An 11,197-nucleotide genomic window follows, 5' to 3' on the forward strand; every position below is an offset into this window, starting at 1 on the left:
CAGTGTCTGGCAGACTCTTCTCCCTCCGGATGTACTGACCGTACCCCATCTCCAAAACTACCTCCCCATGGCTGATGCAGCATCTTATTCGTAAGGTTGAATGGCTGGAACTTTTCCTTGGGTACCAGATCTTGGTCGGACTTTATCCTCCCGGACCGGAGGTGAGCATACGCACTTTGCGCCTGCACGCGATGGCCCGTAATACAAATGAGAGCAGTGCAGAGGAGTCCTTACCTTCGAAGTCAGGTGATGGAGTCCACAGAATGTCTCCGGCTAGGCGCTAAATATTCGGACCCGAGGCAAAGCCGAAGAGATTCTGTGGATCTCGCTTGAAGCTTGGACTCCTTGCACGGGCATGTGACAGAATGTCTTCCACAAGTTGTTGTACATTACAAACCGTCGGAGAAGATATTCTATGGACGCTGCTGTTCGATGTGAGCCCAGCATCGTTATCAATCAGGGATTAGAGGAGTGATCATCTGCGAAGAGGCGTATTCCGCCAATGAAGATTGTAAGAATACGGCAAAGTGTGACGGGAATAGAGACTGGCGAGTAAGCTAACTATTGGGACGTTCAAATGGAAGGGCTGCGGAGGAACAGCTTCATCCCCATCTCAATCTGTACCCTTCCTCATGCATTCATGAGCTTAGTGACAGAAGCAAATACGAAACAGATACTCGCGGTGGATCGCTTCTCTTGATGGGCAACATGGGTCGGTTGAATTACTCGCAAGTTAGAAGGAACAAGATCGACGTGGTAGGCGGAGGAGACTGAGGTTGATGGAGTCCACAGAACGTCTTTAGCTAGCGGTCGGACCTTTCCAAATTGTAGCAGAAGATATTCTATGGACTCTATTGTTCGATATTGTCCAATATGATGGCGAGCTCTTCGTGAAGCACTGGAGCACGTGCGTCCCACGCTTCGAAGAGTTGTACTGTAAGGACGTTATGTCCTTTACGCACCGACCGTGCTTCAAAAACAAGACGCACGAACCACTGTAGGTTCGGAGTCATCCGCGTGACTCAGTGAGTCACTGATGCGAAGAGTGTTACTCTTCGCATCCGAGTCACGCGGATATATCTCTTTTCATCTTACCCTCACCTCGCGCTCACATTACACCATCTCGGTTCCTTCATCAAGTATTTTCACCTCGCCACCAAGTATTTTCACTTCGCCGTCAAGCATTTTCACGCTCGATCCGGCTTAAACAAGTATTCGAAAACGTATATATACTACCAATGTACACTCATACCTAGCAGCGAATCATATAGTCAGATCCCCGCTCCAAGTACGACCGAAAAGCCATGCAGCAAGCCTCCGTCCTATACCTTTACCAACTCATCTCGATTATCTTTGCACTCGTCATCTACTCACTTCGTCTCGTCACATTTCCCCTTCGAACTCACTAACAGCCTTACAGTACTCATATCTCTTTTTTCTTTTTAGCGACCATCTTCCGTGCGACGCGCAAACAATTTTTTCGATTCACTCACCATCCTTCAGGATCACTGCTTCGAGCACAGACCTGGCGCCTTAATCCTATACCAGCCCTGGTGGAGCCAGCTTCCCACACACATCGAATCTACCTCACCAACGATCCGGCTGTCCTTCCTTGTCGCTTCGCAAATTCACAAAAACTTCAGTCTCTCTAGGGCTGATCTTCCTGCAGCTTTCCGACTCCATCCACATTATAGAGCGTCCATAGTAAATACAAAGTTAGTTGTTTCTTCTTTATTGTGGACAAAATGTTGATTCCTCGTCCCTGCCAGCTCCTCATCATACTTACCATCCGTCCAGAATTTGAAAGACTCTGAGTGAACCAGATATTATCTGGTTTCCAAATAATGTATTGTTCACTCAAAAAGTCTTGCGGTAATCTCACAACGCTACTGTGAACTAAACCTAAGTGTAAGCAGACTTAAACCGGCACAACGGTGCGTTCCACGACTCTTATTAACATGCGCGACTCACTATGAAGCAGAATTTCTACTCTGGCCCCTCTGAAATTAGACTCTGAGCGACGACGCCAAACAATGTCTAATTCGCGCATTCTTTCGGTACACAACGCTACACGCGGGTCATCGAGCTGCATCCCTCTGCGCGTACGTCACTAGTGCTCACTCATTCTCCTCAGCTACATCCTTCGTTGCTGCGCTGATCACAGACAACTCTAAGGCAGAAACTGAAATGGGTTGCTCAGGTACTATTACAATACCTCTGCTGGTACAAAAAGCAGCTGTAATATTCTACGCCTGGACCCAAACTTGAAATTTAAACAGCTGATCATCGCCGGATCGTTCGCCAAGAAGTTTATCCCGCATGAGGCGTTGGCCTGACCTACCTGGGGGGTGTCCACGCCATCGCTGTTTCACAAACCTCATACACCCGCTCGTATGTGATCAAGACAGGTGGCGGACAGCGCCACTTCATGTCCTCGGCCATCTTCGTACAACGCGCGTCTCCGTACTCGACTCAGGATAGGAGAGTCCTCTTATGACACCTTCCACCTTGTGCAAGGTATCCAAATATACACCATCTCCTCAGCCTGCTTGTTTAGGAACGACCGCCTACGCGAGTGCATCGGATGATAGAAGAACGTGTCTGTGGAATCTCGATACGAGCCTTTCATTCGAACCACCCCTCCAGCATAAAATCGGGTACGATGTACAGCCTCTTCTACGGAAGGAAAGGTGCTACGTGGTCACTGGTTGCAACCACTGAGATGCGTATGCGTGTCTTAAAAGAAGTTGGCTTAGACGCAGAAATCCCATGGCTCTTCAGCAAAGACCACGTTAACCGCGTTAATGGATGTACGTGTCGTGTTTGTCGACCTTTCAATCGTTGGCGTTCTAGATCGATGCTACGTAGTATGCAAGGTTCAGCTCAGCGATATCAATTTTGGATACCGATACTTCTTATTAGGTTGACCTCTATGCTCTTATGTAGAGTTATGGAGTAGTCATCCGCAACTTGCGCCTCATCATCCCGACGCCCATGAGACACTGCAACTCTAGCCTCTCGTAGGCCGACTCGACAGAAGGAAGATAGCCGTTCCTTCTGTATTAGGCTGCGACTCTAGCAACGCTCCTGGCAAAATTCCATTTCTCATCACACGCACGGCCTCAGTATCCTAGGAGTTACTGCAGCATAGGACAAAGGGTCTGTCTAAAATTTCTCTCGCGTCTTTCTAATGACTAGGTCCGATAATCTCTGCAGAAATTGTATGTTGCCCGGTGGCCTGAACGAACACAGCAGCAGCACGCCCAAGTCCTATAGCCGCCACCTCGACACCACGCTAGGTGCAGCAGGCTCACAGTCAGTCATGCTATCATTATCGACAACCCCACACGTTGGATTCATTTCTGTCTGTTCATCCGCTCGATACGCTGATTCGTAGGGACGCAGCACACGGGTAACCATTTTCCAGTTTAGTTCCTTGTTTTGTGTTATCAATGTTAGCTCATCGTGGATGCCGTTTCGTTACGCCACAGCAGCGTCCCGTACTTATGGATATCTCCCATCTTGCAGCCTGTTTCGGAGTTCGTGCAGCTTTTCACGTTGAGGTTGTTCTCGATCAGATTGCGACTCGGCGTAGTGCGGACATAGTTAACAATGAATTATTAACAATAACAAGTTACAAGCAATCCTTTGAAGTGTAAGCTTGCAGTAGGTGGTCGTGAAATGAATATACACGAAGTGTGTCGTCAGTTGAAAACAGTGGCAAACAAGAGCCGAAGTGCAAGTTGCATGCAGGTCGCGCCGCACGGTCGGACAGGGACCTTTAATGTACAGCAACCGCAATAAGTATGAAACGACCTTGATCCAGGCGAATAAGCATGTTTCCTCGCGAGGTCGTCACGGTCGCGAGGAAAGGAGTAAAGCACAACAGAAAAGAGAAGTAGTTCACGATCAACTATGCTCGCATAGTCGTTGTCCTGTGGACAACGCAGTGTACAGTTGCCAGTGCCCAAATTATTCGGAGGTCGAAAGGTGCGAGGTAATAAAAGCCAGAATATTTACAGGGGAGCGAATGTGATATAGTTGACGGGCAGAAGAGACGAAAGCCGAGGATGACACCGGCAGTTGGAATTGTCCAACAAGACTTGCCACTGAGCCGCCATAATTCGACAGAGAGATGGGAAGGAGACAGCGTGTTCGTCAGAGAGCTGATGCCGGGTTCCGAAACAGAAATAAGCCATCATGGGACTGCATGCAAAGTTCTTCATGGTCTAGAAATAACGTAGTGTGTGTTCTCCATTGTGACCGGGCAACTCCCAAACACATAATTTGCAACTCGCAGACTTGGAAGGACAGTCTGAGTTGCGAGTCTGCCCACGCGCGGTCAGTACATTGCGGGTCAATCATGGTGAACACACATATACTGAGATCGGTGGACTTGATGGTCGCATCACACGCGTCAAGCGGTATACGCAAGTGTCTTCGTGCTTACCACCGTCCTTTCGAATGGTCAGCTCGTCGCAATACACTTTGTGACATGTCCTTAATGTGAGTGGAAAAATTTGCCTCTAGAATATCTGCGTGCTTCCCGAAACTCGGTTTGGGTATTCAATAACGAGTGGACCCATATACTGGGGCGTAGCCGCTATATGTTGTTAAGTACTTGTCTCACTCACATGCTTCATGATTGGATGTGTTAGCGGTAGACCTTCGACTTAAATCGGGGACTGGTATATGGGGCATTGAGGGGAGTGCTTTGCAGATACTGTGATGACAGAATGCATCAGAAAGTACGATTCGGGCGGTTGTATGACCTGGGCACTTGATGATGTTATATTAGAACTGAAAAGGGTATGATATGTGAGAAGTCGAACTTACTAGCAGCTACAGCAGATCTATATGAGCATTGTCAGAATCAAATTTCCTAGCTAGGGTTCACGCCCCAGATTGCTGTTTGGCTGCTCTACTAGTAGTACGTACTGAGAAGGATTTGTTTGGTTGTGTTAGGAATGGAAGCTGTCGGCAAATAGCAACTACCACGAGTCCACGGTGAAACACGTTTTCCGGAATCCGTACATAGTTACCTCACAGGCGCCCACACGTAGGAACTGGCAGAGGTGTCACTGGAAGCTGAAATGGATGTTTTGGATGCCATCGAGATTCAAGGAGTTAGGAATATTTGGTGAGAAGACACTGTGTGGATATGCAATTTACATTTCCTTAATACTCATCTATCACTGGTGTAGACTACCACAGAGCATGTTTCTAGACGGAAGGTGTCTCGAAAGTCAGTACTACTAAAAAATCTACATCCTAGCCAATATTAATGGTACTTACAATGCGATCAACAATCCTTGTTCACACAGTGATATATCTTTCCCAGGATTTATATTTAACCTCTGGAGACTACCATACTCAGTTGAACCGTTGGTACCAGGCAGTGTCGTCTGGCTGTGCAATGGTGTCGGTACTCGCAGCAGGCTCTTGTCCTCCTGTAATCAGACCAGCGCTTGCCTTGAACGATTGCCCGCTCGTCATTAACCTCAACTTCCAGTGCATTTCACTTCGCACTCTGCATCACTCCATAGCTTTATTATTTCGCGACCTACAACTGATCCCGGCTCTAATTTTAGATCCAAGCAACAGCCTGGGTGTTGGGTCTTTTGATTCAAATCTTGGTACGTCGTCCCTCGAGATAACCAGCGTCCAGATGATTTTTAACCACAACCCCGGACCCAGCTACTTAGTACTTCCCTGAGTCGTTCAATCCCATCTGTCATAACTGTCGCGAATGAGTCAGGATCACTGTTAGTATTTCCATCTCTTAACCCCCCTCTCGCTCTCTGACCATCAGCAGTTCGATCGTCTGAAGGAACGTGGGAGAGGCTGTCCCAGGTCGCCGTCCAGGGCGCGAAATATGACTCCCGTGAACGCCAGCCCCATCCAAAATGTTTGGAAGGGACCCGGGTCGACCTTCTCAACTGCATTCACACATTATTAGACAAGCGGGAGAAGAGTCAACTCATTTGGCTGCATGGCACGGCGGGCGTCGGAAAGTCTGCCGTTGCGTTCACTGTAGCTGAAAAGATGAGGAGTCTAAAAGTGACAGAGGAGACCACAGTTGAAAAGCGGCTCGCAGGAACATTCTTTTTCTCGCGCAAGCACACCAAACGTTGCACGACTGGATATTTCTTTGCAACGCTTGTCTACCAGCTTGCTAGCAATTTTCCCAGCATCCGGTCGGACGTGAACAATGCCATCCGCGAGAATCCCGCCCTCCTAGACCCTAACAACTCTCTCTGCGACCAGATGGAGGCATTCTTTCTCAAACCTCTCCGGAAGCTTAAATCCAGGCTGAGCGAGTGTCCACCTTTGACGTTTGTCGTCGATGCCCTTGATGAATGCACATCCGAACCCGAGCTTACCGATCTCATCCTTTCCCTTGCACGGGCTCTTCGTGAACCTGATCTGCCCGTGACCCACGTTCTGCTCACGAGTCGCTCGGAATCGCATATCTCTGAGGCCTTTGAGCAAGAAGAGGTTCACCCGCTGGTGTGCGAGATCCCAGTGAAAACTACCGGGGAGGGCATTGCTGATATCATCTCGTTAGACGGCGCAGATGTTGACAATGACATCTATATTTTCTTGCGGCATTCGTTTAGAGGGCTGCAAAGACGCTACCCCGATTTTCCGCAGCCATCAATGCATGAACTTCAGCAGCTTGCCAGTCGAGCAGGCAGACGTTTCATTGTGGCGTCTACGATGATGAAGTTTATCGATGATGGAGACACTGATCCCCACGATCGGCTTCAGCTGATGCTCAAGCTAACGACTAAGCTGCTACCAGGAACGGAGGTTTACAAGTTGTATGATTGTATCCTCTCTACATGCGCCGACCCCAAGCGGGCATACCTACACTTGTCCGTCGTTGCTGCACTTGCGGACCCTCTTCCAATGTCACAAATCTCGAAACTTCTTGGCGCTGGCCAGGGGAGGGATGTGGAGACAGCACTGATGCAGCTACGGTCTGTCATGAGTATTCCTACAAATAGCACACTCCCCGTGAATATCTACCACTCATCCGTTCGTGATTATGTTTCCGACCCCTCAAACTGCAGCCTCCCTCAAGTACATGATATCCCATCACCCCACTCCCTCCTCGCACATGCCTCTCTCCGCTTGATGATGAAGGAGATTCCAGAAAGCACGGCCCTTTCTGATGCGCTCTCAGAATTGAAGAGGCAGAGTCAAGCTATGAAGCCCTACGACCCGCAGAGATTGAAAGACTCACTAGCCTTCCTTGTTCGGCCAGCGGAGCCTCTGTCAGTTCTCATCAGTATGATATGGCTTCGGGGAGATCGTGGTTCAGATTTCCAATTCTGGTTAGAGACCGAGGACGGATTTGCCTGGCTGCAGACCCAACGAGGGAAGGACTGGCTGTGCACCCCGACGGGAGAGAATTGGCTGCTGACACAGGGCGGGAAAGACTGGCTGCCGACACGAGAGGGGAAGGACTGGCTGCAGACCTGGGTTGGACAACGCTGGTTGTGGACTCTGGGAGGAAACATATGGCTGCAGACACAGTGGGGCGCAAATTGGCTGGAAGTCTTGTGGGGGGAAAAGTGGTTGAGAACGAAGACTGGGCGAGACTGGATGCAGAGCGCGGGCAAATGGCCGACTGCGGGAATGCACTCCTGGCTCTTGGGAAAAGAAGACCAGTCGCAGACACCAAGCACACCATTCCAGCTGCAGATCCCGGCCATGACGGGTGAATCCCACCTGGAATTATTCATGAATGCGAACTGCCAGCAGACTGAGCCGAGCGTGGAAATTTCGCTGCCGACCCCGAGCAGGGGAGATTCGCTACCAACCACGAGGAGAAAAGCCTCGCTGATGACCACAATGGGGAAGCAGCACCACCGGTCGCAGACCAATCGCGGGAAAAATTGGCTGCAGACCCCGGCCGAGTGGCACTGGCTGCGAACCCGGGGAAAGGACTGGCTGCAGAAAGTGCAGGGGCAGGAGTGGCTGGAGACGCAGGGCGGGCGCGACTGGCTGCGAGCCCGGCTTGGGCAAAAATGGCTGCAGACCCAGGGCGTGCGAGACTGGTTACAAACCTCGGGCGGGAAAAATTGGCTGCAGATCAAGGATGGGCGAGACTGGTTGCAGACACAGTGCGGGAAAAACTGGCTGCTGACGCCCGATGGTCAAGCATGGCAGTCGACTCCTGCAGCATCTGTCTGGCTGACGATGGAAGAATTCTCCAGCACATTGGGAGCAATCAACGAGTACATCCATGCCCCAGAATTTATTTTACAACCAGCTTCTCAAGTAATCCAGCAGTTCAAGAGCTTACCGGATTTCTTAATGTTCCCGGCATTCTTGGCATTGAGGTGCCAGCATCATTCCACCTCTGCAATACCAAAAAGTCATTGTCCACCAGACAGGGGGATCATCCATGCCGTGAACACCTTTACGACGTTCGCAAAAGAAGCACAGGAGCGAAGTCGATCTACTTCCGACGCTCTCAAGTATGCTTGTCAAAACTGGGCTGTTCATCTCTTGCGAGCTCCAACTCCATGGAATCACACGCTCAATCACCTATTCCAGGCTTTCGGGAATCATTGTCTCCTTTCCTGGCTCGAAAGGCAATGGTGTTTAAAAGGTCTGCGGTCTTGCCTCAGTGTTTTATCCGAAGGGCAGAAACTTGCAAAGGTATGTGTATTTCCAACGATTATTGATTCCCTCTCCTGAAGTCCCAAAAGCTGATATTGCCTTAGGTTGGGTTGGATATTTGTTATTCTATGACATGCCTTTTAATTTTCTCTTACACTCAGTTTGAACCTGTTAATGCGCAGCCTAATAAACGACTGTCAGCCATCGACATGGACTCCCGACAATCGACAACAGAGGCTTCGGCACCCGCTTCCACCTCTGAAATGTCAACAAGAGGACCGTCAACTCCCACAACTATTCTTTCAACAAAGGAATTCCCTGTGGCCCCACATGCAAGACCTGTTCCTGATATCCGCCCCATCAAACCAACCTTGCAGTATCCTCCCTCTACTGTGCCTATTGCACCACCCTTGCTATCCGTCACTTCTCCGAGGCCCAACACCATCGTGTTCCATATTGGCACATCCACAAAGCGTACATTGGATGAGTTTCAGATCAATGGCAACAGCCCACTTGAATCGGTCACTCCTGCCCCATCAAAACGTTTGAAAAGAGTCAAATGGCGCTTGTAGACCAAGAATAGCAAGAGTAGCAACGCCGCCTGCATTATGCCATGGTATGATGTACAGTGACATGAGCGATCCACAGTCTAATACCAACCCCTATCGAGAGTTCTCTCAAACATTTTGAGTTCAAATGCCTGTTTGCACTACCAAGCCATTCCATGAGAGCTTCTGATGAGACTACGTGTAGTGAACTTGCTTTGCATTACTATGTTACTGTAGCTTGAAAATTTTCTAACTCAACTGATTGAACAGCCTTTGGATATTCCTTCTGTCTATTTGACATGTGGCATGCATCAGCAGATAAGATTTACCACCACATTTTGCCCAACTTCAACTTCAATTCCAGAATTTTTTGCTTTGATTTGTAATTGTTGGGTAAACAGAGTGTCAATATTGATGTCCATCAGAGAACTCGTGAGTCTACCCAGGGTATTTTACATTGATTACTCAAGTTTAATTTTTCCTTTACACAAGTCTAATTGGCTGATACTTTCAAGTTTCTCCACGTGTGGGCCTACTGTCATATACCGGATCTGAGTACCCCCAGTACCACCTATAAGCATCCCTACTGCTGGTCCGACCCCCTGTTTCCCCATCTGCTCCATTCCTCCTTCTCCAACAATGCATGAAGTGCATCTCAGCAGGATTAGCCCTGCTACTACCTCCGCCCGACCCTGTTCCACTCTTCCGACACTACCCCTATGTCCTCTGACATTATACCCCTTCCATCCGACCCTATCTGGGGTTCCGCTCCTCTGCCCTATCGGTCCGCCTGATTCTACTCCCTCTGCTTTTCCGACCTGCCCAGTTCCGCTCGTCTTGTCCCACCCAACTATTAGTCCATCCGACTGCCTCACCGGTCCACTCCTAGACTAGGAACCACTCAACTGGTCCTATCCCCATTTAGTATCATAGTTCCGCTTTTCGGATCACCAGTAATCCCTATACCCTAGCGATTCTGATCCGTCACATACATACTGTTCCCCGAGCCTTATTCTCATATGTCTCAGTCATCCTATTGTATTCCTGTACACTCAGCACATAGCCTTCTGCTATGCTATGCTCATCACTTAGAGTATATAAACATATGTACATTTGTCTGTAGATACTCAGTCTGAATATTACCTTTTCTAAGCCCTGCTCTTCTGTTCTTTGACTTGGGCCTGATCCTAGTCAACTCCTGTTAGCTGGCCTAGGGGATTGACTCCCTAGGTCGGCCACCCTCCAATCCTCCGACCCTCTGATCCTCTGTTCCCCCGTTCCCCCGTTCCCCTGTTCCCCCGTTCCCCCGTTCCCCCATTCCCCCGTTCCCCTGTTCCCCCGTTCCCCCGTTCCCCCATTCCCCCGTTCCCCAGTTCCCCCATTCCCCCATTCCCCCATTCCTTTGTCCCTCTGCTCTTCCGACTCCCTGCACATTGGCCGGCTTTCCCGTGCATTGGAACTGATCCCCGCACTCTCGCATCTGTTCCCTCCGTTCTGCTCTGCTTCGGACTTTGTCCAAGCAGCTCCTTCCACTCTGCTTCTACTGTTGGTTCCGACCACAGTAGTCTCCCACCTCCCTCCTGCCGGGCAGAACAACCCTGCCCGACTTTCCCATGCTCACCTAGTAGTCCGTCAGTCCTCCTTCAGAGGACCCCCGTTCCGACATCCTGTTGGAACTCATAGAACTCGTGTCGGACTACATTCTGAAATTAGGGGCATGTACTCGGGTAAGGGGCGCAGCGTACGAGCTGAAGCCAAGCCCCTCAGAATCTGCTTTACCCCTGAGCACGGTCTTAACACCTACCCACGGTCTATCCCTTTGCCTTTGTGGCATGCACTCTCGGTGCTCTTGGCATGATGCACATGCTGAGCAATTGTTGGAAAGTGAAGAGGACTTAAAGGATGGGTGGGACCGTATTGACATCGAGTAGCTGGTCCTTTTGTGTTGTAGTAGATTATATGAATTTTGCAAGATATCTATGGGTATACCCTCCACAGGTATGGGTACGGGTCTG

Source organism: Suillus paluster (assembly GCF_016628075.1).
Source record: "Suillus paluster strain FC165 chromosome Unknown EDB91scaffold_146, whole genome shotgun sequence".
NCBI lineage: Eukaryota > Fungi > Basidiomycota > Agaricomycetes > Boletales > Suillaceae > Suillus > Suillus paluster.